This window comes from Sapajus apella, unplaced genomic scaffold, assembly GCF_009761245.1.
Source record: "Sapajus apella isolate SASKATOON/1434 unplaced genomic scaffold, GSC_monkey_1.0 scaffold3, whole genome shotgun sequence".
NCBI classification, from domain to species: domain Eukaryota; kingdom Metazoa; phylum Chordata; class Mammalia; order Primates; family Cebidae; genus Sapajus; species Sapajus apella.
Window position 1 is genome coordinate 46,810,134 of NW_022436943.1, and position 8,200 is coordinate 46,818,333.

An 8,200-nucleotide genomic window follows, 5' to 3' on the forward strand; every position below is an offset into this window, starting at 1 on the left:
AGACTAGATGATTAGACACTAAGGATTTCTTGCTGGCAGGGGCAATGAGAGATATGCCGTGGTACACCCTTACCCCCACTCTCTTACTCTCTCGAAAGCTCTGTCTCCTGGGAATGAACGAAAGAACTATGTCACTAGGGGACCCACATGGCTCTGTGGGAACTTTGTAAGTTGCTCCTGATTTTCCGTAGAAGAACAGTGGGCAGCAATGGCCTGACTCAGTCTGGTATTTTGGTGGTTGACAGCAGTACAGGCCATGACCAGAGGCTGGCTCAGCAGTGAAATAAATAGAAGCGTGATGCCTGCAGGCTGTGGTTTGGATTCTCTGTGAGTCACCTTTTCATCAGGACTTTGAAAGAGAGAATAACTTACATAGGACTCTCAAACTGGTAGGGGCTTGGGTACATTCAGCATGTAGCAATTAACACTTTGATGATTTGCAGAAATTCTTCATGGAGGATGCTTATTTAAAAGAGCTGGAGGGCCAGGTGTGGTGGCTTATGCCTATAATCCCAGCACTTGGGAGGCTGAGGCAGGCAGATCACTTGAGGCCAGGAGTTCAAGACCTCTGCTGTTGCTGTATTACTGCCCTGGTGATTCAGCAGTGAATCCTGCACTCACGGATGTTACATTCTTGTGGAGAAGACAGACAATGAACTTCTACAGTGTGTGGAAGATTGATTGCTGTTTGCTGATTTGGGGAAGATTGTGGGTAGAGTAATTTTGGAGAGGAAGATCAGGAGTTTTATTGGGGGCATGTTAAATTTGAGGTGGCAGTTGGGTGTCTAAGAGGAGCTGTCAAATAGGAGTTGGTAGCTGGGTGTGGTGGTATAAGCCTATAATCCCAGCGACTCAGGAGGCTGAGGCATGAGAATTGCTTGAACTCGGGAGGTAGAGGTTGTAGTGAGCCTGAGATCATGCCACTGCACTCCAGCCTGGGTGACAGGATGAGAGTCCATCTCGATCAATAGACAGATAGATAGATAGATAGATAGATAGATAGATAGATAGATAGATAGACATATGAGTTGGATAAAGGGGTCCGAGAGTCAGTGGAGAGGTCTAGGATGGAAGTATCAAATTGGGAGACATCCTTTAATAGATGGTATTTAAAGGTACAGGACTCTAAGTTAGCATTGAGAGAATGTGTGTGGATAGAGGAAAGGTCCAGGGACCTAGGCTAAGGGAGCTTTTACATTTAGGGGTTAGGAGATGGGGAGGCATCAGTAAAAGGGACAGATGGAATGATCATGGAGGAAGGAAGAGAAAACAAGGATGCCCAAAGGAGAAAGTGATATTAGATGGGGAGAGGAATCAGCTATGTCAGATGCTGCTGTTCGGTTGAGGACTGAGATGACTATGGCTTTGGCAGTACAGAGGTGTTTGGGCAATTTCAGTGGAGTGATGGGGATGACAGCCTAATTGCAATGGGTTCAGGAGGGAATGGGAGGAGGGAAGTAGAGTGGTTTGGGAAGTGGGGAAGGAAAAGGGGGCAGTACTGCAGGGGGATGTAGATCAGCAGGGGGACTGCTGTTTGGCCCTCAGCCGGTTCTTCCTTTATGAAGAATGCATTATCCATTTCTGCCCCTCCATGGAGACCTCCAGTGACATCAAAACCTGTCTGTCTCTAGGACCACTGTCTCTCAAGCAGGGACACACTCCTCAGTTCTCGCTCTGTAGGACCCTCCCTTTGACTCGATCCATCCCTTGGTTCATGCAGCCCTTCTTCAGCATTGGCAGAGAGGAGAGAAAGCTGGATAACTTTCAGGGATATTTCATCCACGTCATGGGGAAGCCTCAGGCACCACCCCCAATAACTCTGCTTTTTTCCTTTTTACCTAGCCTGGCTCTCCGTCCCTGTGTGGTCTGGATTGCGGCTGCCTCTGTGATTCCCGCCTTACCACTCCTGGCCCATTTTCTGTCCTGCTTCTCTCATTAGGTTTCTGTTGGTGAGCAGGACAAGCTCATTCCTTCCTCAGGGACCTCACATTCTGTTTACCCTGATCTGACCCTTTTTTTTCCCCTTATCTTCTTTTGGCTGACACTTCCTGACGTTGAGGTCTGAGATTCAAGTCTGGTAATCCTTCCCTGATGACATATCTAAAGCTGACTGCCCCGGTCAATGTCACAGTATCCTTTTTTCTTCATAGCAGTTATCACTAACTGAAATGATCTTGCACACTTATTTGTTTAAAAGTCTCTTTTCCTTTTTTTAAAGAGGGACTCTTGCTCTGTCACCCAGGCTGGAGTGTAGTGGCGTGATCTCGGCTAACTGCAGCCTCTGCCTCCTGGGTTCAAGCGATTCTCCTGTCTCAGCCTCCCAAGTAGCTGAGATGATAGCATGTGCCACCACACCTGGCTAATTTTTGTATTTTCAGTGGAGACAGAGTTTCTCCATGTTGGTCAGGCTGGTCTCAAACTCTCAACCTCAGGTGATCCTCCCGCCTCAGCCTCCCAAAGTGCTGGGATTACAGGGGTGAGCCACTGTGCCTGGTCAAGTCCTGTTCTTTGAGTTTTTCCCTTTAACTAGATTCTGTTCCTTTTTTAGATTATCTTGCCCTTTTTCAAACAGGTTTTGTTTGCAGTCTTTTCAGCCTTAACTCCAGGCGCTACGCTTCCACCTTTTGGTCTGAAAAGCACATTATAAATGACTTCTGCAGAGAGCAAAGAATACCGTGGATTTATTTAATGAGTTCCCCTCGCACATTCTTGGCAGGCACCTCATTCCAGCCTCTTGTCACAAACACAGATGGAAAGCTCTGTGTCTTGCGTCTGATACTGAGAGCAGGAGCTCACAGTATACTTTTCTCCTTTCCTCCTAGCTGACCACGCAGCATAGCACCAGCGAATGAACTACCTCATTTACCCTCGAAGTCCAGAGAGAATGTGGCTTTGGCCCTGAACTTCACAGCAGGTATCTGTTTGGCCCAGGCTTTAAATAATGACATCCATTTATTGGCTGGGCACAGTGGCTCATGCCTGTAATCCCAGCAGTTTGGGAGGCCAAGGCGGCTGGATCACTTGAGGTCAGGAGTTTGAGACCAGCCTGGCCAACATTGTGAAACGCTGTCTGTACTAAAAATATAAAAATTAGCTGGGCATGATGGCAGACATCTGTAATCCCAGCTACTTGGGAGGCTGAGGCAGGAGGATCTATTGAACCCAGGAGGCGGAGGTTGCAGTGAGCTGAGATCACGCCATTGCAGTCTAGCCTGGGTGACAGAGGGAGACTCCATCTACACACACACACACGCATCCATTTATTATCAAGGGAACAGTCATAGCAGGATTTCACTTAGAGTGAATAGGCAATCTCTCCTGTGGTTTCCATGGGGACCTGGAGTTTTAGAGCAATTTCTGGGAAGAACATTGGAAGGAAATTGCAGGGCAAGATGTTAATACAGTCACACTATTCTGGCACACACAGTTTCTGCAGCTGTAGGTGGTGGTTGAATCACTTCCCACTCAAGGCCCACAGGATGCAGAGCTGTGTTTGACCTCCTTGGGGCCAGATGCTGAGGAGATCTTGTCCTTATACCTGGAATACAGGAAAAATAAGTTGAAGTCCTTGGTTTGCATTACAGTTTTGCATTTGCTAGTCACATACTGTGTGACCTTGGGGAAGTCACTTACCCTCTCTGGGCCTTTGTTGCCTCATCTAAGAAAATATTTTGAATCTCAAATGAGGTTGTGTGTGTTGATGGAGAGGGTGGGGGAAGAGAATATTTCATACACTGAAAGGTGAAGTGTTTTTTTTTTTTTTTTGAGCCGGAGTTTTGCTCTTGTCACCCAGGCTGGAATGCAGTGGCACGGTCTTGGCTCACTGCAACCTCTGCCTCCCAGGTTCAAGTGATCTCCTGCCTCAGCCTTCCAAGTGGTTGGGTCTACAGGCACCTGCCACCATACCCAGCTAATTTTGTGTTTTTAGTGGAGACAGGGTTTCACCATGTTGGCCAGGCTGGTCTCGAATCCCTGACCTCGAGTGATCTGCCTGCTTTGGCCTCCCAAGTGCTGGGATTACAGGTGTGGGTCACCGCACCTGGCTCCAGATAGCTCATCTAAGCTCTTCATATGTATGAACTCATTTAATCCTCAGAACAACAATATAAGATAGATACCATTACTCTCCTCAAGGAAACAGGCACAGTGAAGTAAAGTGACTTACGGGAAGCCACATAGCTAGAGAGCGGTGGAGACAGGATTTGAATCTAGCCATTCCTGCTCCAGGGCCTGGCTGCCATCCATTTCACCCCATTCCCAGTTCACCCAGTTCCAAGTTCATGCCCACATTCTGTAATCAGATAGTGGGTCACTAGCAAGGTGCTGTCTGTTGTAGGGCAGGAGTGGGTCACTGAGCGTCCCCATGGTCGGGATGAAGTGTCCTTGACAGCCATCCACCTGAAGTAAGTTACCCTGTAGCTCCTGCAAAGAACTTTTATCAGTAAATTTCTAATTTGTTAAAAAGGCAAATGTCCAGATCCTCCCTGAGCGATTCTGGTTCAGTAAGCATACCAGTCAGGTCTCAGCAGCAGAGAACAGAAATCACTTGCTACATGAATCCAAAAGGGATTTGATTCAAAGTAATGGAGATGGGAAATAAACATCTAGAGAAAGGGTCATAGGTGTAGCAGTCAGAGATGCACTCACTTCTACCCCGGCTGCCGTCCATTGTACTGCATCTGATGGAACAGAACCCCAGCATCACCAGGTGGAGTCTGCCAGCGGATGCTGTAGCTCAGCCTCCAATGGGCCATTGATTCTAACATCCAGAAGATCACCTGCCCCTGAGGACCATGGTAAGACCAGAGCATCTGGGGGTTACCAGCATACGGACCCATTTCTTTTGCTGTGAATTCATTTATGATCAGAAGCAATGTGGGTGTCTGGCATTCTGGCTGTGGATGAGGCATCCAATGAGTTGGTAAGTTGCTGGCAGAAGCATGGTGATCAGGAAAAGGAAATCCATCTGAGGAAGAAGTGTTCATTTAAGGGAGGGTAAAGCCACCTGTCTTCCCTTCTGTTTTCAATTAGCAGTAATCGTGCCTTGGATAAACCTCATTGGCTCTGATACTGCCACTGCGCAAAGCTCTGTCTTCCCTTTTGGAAGGGATCCTTCGTAATTAAGGTGCCATAGCTTAGCTTTGGTCTCCACTTATGGCTTCAGCAAAAAAGGCAGCCAAGTCAGCTTTGGTGAGGGAAAGACAGCGGCTGACTCCATGCACACCGACCCTGCCGCCGTGGCTGCTTGGTTCCTGGGTCCACAGTATAAACACAGGTACAGTGTCAGTGACTTGCACAGAGGAGTTGTCTACACCCTGGTTCTTTAGTACTGTTTCCAGCGAGTAGCTGTAGTGAGCAACCACTTGTGTTACCAATATCCTCAAAAGCCACGCCCAGAAATCAGCATTTTAATAGCCAGACTTATTCCCGCTTCCCCACTCATAAGTTTACTGCAAGTGTTCTGGGACCGTGGATCATGAAATATGGATTTAGGTATATTGCTAATTTTAAGTGTGATTAGGCTGTTTTTAGTAAGTGGGTAAACTTTAGCACCTTTCCAAAGTGGTTGCTGGTGTGGCTAATTACGGAAAGTGGCAAGAGAGGTCAGGAACTGTATCTCAGCCCATTCATGTTTGGTTCTAAAATGTGCTAATATTCTTGATTCAGGCATCTGGTCAGGTGGGGGAATACTGACTTCCTTCAATCTCTGATTTTTTTTTTTTTTTTTTGAGATGGAGTCCCGCTCTGTCACCCGGGCTGGAGTGCAGTGGCATGATCCTGGCTCACCGCAACCTCCGCCTCCTGGGTCCAAGAGATTTTCCTGCCTCAGCCTCCCAAGTAGCTGGGACTACAGGTGCATGCCGCCATGCCTGGCTAATGTTTTTGTATTTTTTTAGTAGAGACGGGGTTTCACTGCATTAGCCAGGATGGTCTCCATCTCCTAACATCGTGATCTGCCTGCCTCTGCCTCGCAAAGTGCTGGGATTATAGGTATGAGTCACCACACCCAACCCAATCTCTGGATTTTAAGAACATCTTTTTAGGTCTGATCCTTATGACAGGTAGGGCTCAAGTTAGTGGCCCTCCCCAAGGAGGGTGATATTTATTTGCTTGCATCTCCAATGCCAAACCTCAGTGGACATGACATTGCATTGCAGAGGTTCCTATAATCTGACAGTTGTTGTATTTCTGGATAAACCCTTTTTAATAATCATCCTGCTCGCTCCTTATGCTTTTGAATATTGAGAGAACTTATATATTGTAGGGATTTTTTGTTGTTATTGTTGTTTTGAGACAGAGTCTTGCTCTGTTGCCATGCTGGAGTGCAGTGGCACGATCGACCAGCTGAGTGCGATGGCTCACGCCTGTAATCCCAGCATGTTGAGAGGCTGAGGCAGGAGGATCATGAGGTCAGGAGTTCGAGACCAGCCTGACCAACATGGTGAAACCCCATCTCTACTAAAAATACAAAAATTAGCCAGGCACAGTGGCATGTGCCTGTAGTCTCAGCTACTCAGGAAGCTGAGGCAGGAGAATCGCTTGAACCCAGGAGGCGGAGGTTGCAGTGAGCTGAGATTGTGCCATTGCACTCCAGCCTGGGCGACAAGAGCAAGACTCCGTAAAAAAAAAAAAAAAAGAAAGAAAAGAAAATACAAAAATTAACCGGGCATGGTGGTGCATGCCTATAGTCCCAGCTACTCAGGAGGCAGAGGTGGGACGATCTGTTTGAGCCCGGGAGATCAAGGCTGCTGTGAGCCGTGCACTCCAGCCTGGGTGACAGGGTGAGACCCTGTCTCAAAAAAAAAAAAAAAAAAAGTATAGATGAACAGCCAGATGAAGAGATACATAGGACCAGGTGTGGAAGGGTCCCCACAGAAGTGGGGAGCTTCTGTCCCATGGAGTTGGGGTACACCACCCTCCCAGCACATGGCTGTGTTCTACCCGGAAGCTGTCTGAACCCCGAAGTTCAGGACTTTGGTTTCATCAGGTAGGCATGGTCAATGATTAATTCAGCCTCTAGCCCGTCCCCATCTTTAAAGAATGGAGGGTGGGGCTGAAAGCTCCAAGCTTCTAGTCATGGCTCAGTCTTTCCAGTGATCAGTGCTGTCCAGGAGCTCACCAAGAGGCCCCTCATTAGAAAAAAAGATGCTCCTCAGAAAACTTCCAAGAGATTCGAGAGCCCTAAGTCAGATGTTCCGATCACTCAGGAAATTATAAAGGTTTAAGAGCTCTGTCTCAGGTACCTGGGGCACAGACCAAATAACTCCAACAAAAATTTCTCCTAGAACTCCTGTTGCTCAGGAAATCACAAGGGTTTCGAAGCTCTGTGCCAGGAACCTGGGGTAGAGGCCAATATACATCATTCTTTTTTTTTTTTTTTTTTTTTTGAGATGGAGTTTCGCTCTCTTGTTGCCCAGGCTGGAGTACAATGGCACGATCTTGGTTCACCACAACCTCTGCCTCCCAGGTTTAGGAGATTCTCCTGCCTCAGCCTCCCAAGTAGCTGGGATTAGAGGCATGTGCCACTACACCTGGTTAATTTGGTATTTGTAGTAGAGACAGGGTTTCTCCATATTGGTCAGGCTGGTGTCAAACTCCCGACCTCAGGTGATCTGCCTGTCTTGGCCTCCCAAAGTGCTGAGATTACAAGCCTGAGCCACTGTGCCCGACCCAATATACATCATTCTTATTTCACAGCAGATATCTTTTGATTTCTTTTTTTAAAAAAATCTTAAAATAGCACCTTGAGAGAACCCCTAATGATAGGGAATACGTATTGAGTACTCATTTTGTGCCCAGGCACTGCTCAAAACTGCTTGTTAGGTATGAAATTATTAGTCCTTACAATAACCTTATGGAGTAGGAATTTTTATTATCCTTAAGTTTCCAATGAATGGATGTGGGCAACTTGCCCAAAGTAGCACAGTTAATATGTAAAGGAATGTGATTTGAACCTGGGTCTGACTCCGGGATCACTACACCATAAAATTGAGATCCAGTCACATTAGAATAAATCCAAAGGCAAAATGAGGGCATTGCTTCTTGTGCTGGTCTTGGGCCTGAGCTGGGGCATATTGCAGAGATGGGAGCCAAGGGACAAGATGGGTGGCCTGTCTGTGGCACGTGGGATGTCTTTACTACTGGATGGCCTCAAACCACAGGATTCACTGTAGGGCTTTTTTTTTTTTTTTTTTTTTTT

General features: G+C 47.1%; 1 pseudogene; it reads right to left on the minus strand.

The window, feature by feature from the left end:
• Nucleotides 1-4,910: 4,910 nt before the first annotated feature.
• On the minus strand, nt 4,911-5,088 carry LOC116536374 (annotated as a pseudogene).
• Nucleotides 5,089-8,200: the final 3,112 nt, after the last annotated feature.